Here is a 673-nt window from a genome sequence, read left to right on the forward strand (position 1 = left end):
CACCCCAGACCCTCCGTTGCAAACGCTACGTCTTTTGAAGGTCCATCAGTCGCCTCCGCGCGCGTTTTATACTCGCAGCCGGGCGCGTGGCGACACCAAAACACCAAAGCTGATTGGCTGCCGGCGGGATTTGAGCGCCTGCCATTTGTCGCCGGGACGTGTTCCATTCGGTGCGTGCAGGAGGAGCGGAGCCGCGTGCCCCGGGGATCCCCGGGGACAGCAGCCGGGCTGTGGGTGCAGAGTGCCCGCACATTCATCACACTATTGAGTGGCTACACCCTGCAAAATCCCAGCTTCGATTCCCCTGCTCTCAAATGCCAGCCTGAAATGGGTAGTCCTCTTATTGCTGGCTGGAAGTGCTCCTGGGTTCGGGAATGTTAACATTGGCCAGAGTTTCCTTCCTCCTTGTGTGGGTGTTTTCTGAGGATAGAATGGGCTCAGCTGCGATACCTGCAACAGTTTTATTTTTTTTTTAAAAGTTACCCAACCCTCCCTGTAGCGAATTATAGGTGGGCTAGTCAGGTAATTCAGATAATAGACGATAGCGTCAATACCCTTTTATTTTTATTTGTTTTGGGGGGTCAGGGTGTGTTTTTTATGTGCAGCAACTCAATAAAACCAAAATAAGTGTCACATAATAATTTTATTATATCGATCCAGGATGCACTCCAGT

This window comes from Heptranchias perlo, chromosome 1, assembly GCF_035084215.1.
Source record: "Heptranchias perlo isolate sHepPer1 chromosome 1, sHepPer1.hap1, whole genome shotgun sequence".
Classification (NCBI taxonomy): domain Eukaryota; kingdom Metazoa; phylum Chordata; class Chondrichthyes; order Hexanchiformes; family Hexanchidae; genus Heptranchias; species Heptranchias perlo.